Source organism: Theropithecus gelada, chromosome 1, assembly GCF_003255815.1.
Source record: "Theropithecus gelada isolate Dixy chromosome 1, Tgel_1.0, whole genome shotgun sequence".
In the NCBI taxonomy this organism is placed as follows: domain Eukaryota; kingdom Metazoa; phylum Chordata; class Mammalia; order Primates; family Cercopithecidae; genus Theropithecus; species Theropithecus gelada.
In genome coordinates this window covers 36,905,535-36,906,645 of record NC_037668.1, presented here as the reverse complement: position 1 = coordinate 36,906,645, position 1,111 = coordinate 36,905,535, and the positions used below count along the sequence as shown (strand labels likewise).

General features: G+C 45.6%; 1 non-coding gene across 1 annotated transcript; it reads left to right on the top strand.

The window, feature by feature from the left end:
• Positions 1-249: 249 nt before the first annotated feature.
• Positions 250-412, top strand: LOC112614818. The gene has a single exon (XR_003117151.1). It is a non-coding gene; the product is annotated as a U1 spliceosomal RNA (small nuclear RNA).
• The last annotated feature ends 699 nt before the right edge of the window (positions 413-1,111 follow it).

The window sequence follows — 1,111 nt, the reverse complement described above, 5'->3', positions numbered from 1 at the left end:
TCCTCTCATCCCAAGTTTATGCCAATTTCCACCCATAATCAAAATGTCCTAAACTTACTTTCCTTTTTTTTTCTTTTCAGTTGGTAGAGACAGGGTCTCCTTCTGTTGCCCAGGCTGATATCAAACTCCTGAGCTCAAGGGATCCTCCCGCCTCAGCTTTCCAAAGTGCTGGCATTTCAGGCATGAGTTACCGGGCCTAGCCTTACTTTACTTTTCTAAGAAACAGTATTATGACCTCATTAGTCAATAATACTTACCCACAGGGGAGGTACCACGATCACGAAGGTGGTTTCCCAGGGCGAGGCTCACGCCCTGCACTCCGGATGGGCTGACCCCGGCCATTTCTCCAAATGTGGGAAACGCAACTGCATTATTTGTGGTAGTTAGGGACTGCAATTCACTCTCTCCCCTGGTTCTAAATAAATCTATATTTTTTTTTTTTAAAAAAAAAGAATTGATTGGTTGGCCATGGTGGCTCACGCCTGCAATCCTAGCACTTTGGGAAGCCAAGGCAGGTGGATCAGAAGGTCAGGAGTTCCACACTAGCCTGGCCAACATGGTGAAACCCCAACTCTACTAAAAATACAAAAAATTAGCCAGGCGTGGTGGTGGGCACCTGTAATCCCAGTTACTCGGGAGGCTGAGGCGGAAAAATCGGCTTGAACCCAGGAGTCGGAGGTTGCAGTGAGCCGAGATCGCCACACGACAGAGTAAGACTCCGTCTCAAAAAAAAAAAAAAAAAGAATTGATCGATAGTTTTAAAATTGTGAATATAAACTTAGTAAACACACAAGACCGGCAATGATGTTTAGTTGTGAGATTTCAACATCGTGATGCATATTTCCCATATTTCAGACGTCTTATTTGTGTTTTGGAAAAGGATTCTGATGAAATTGAGGATGTCAGCATTTGCCTCTGGTGCCCTCCAATCGGATGAACGATCCTTCATGGTAAGGGTGTGACAGAGGCTGCTTTGTCTTGTTGCATACCAGGGCCTGATGCTCTGAGACAACTCACTGGGCCCCACTGGGCAGAACTGTCTTTTAGGGTAGAGAAGAGTTGGGATTTCAGAAATTCTCTTGCTTCAGAATGTCGGCTGGGCATGGTGGCT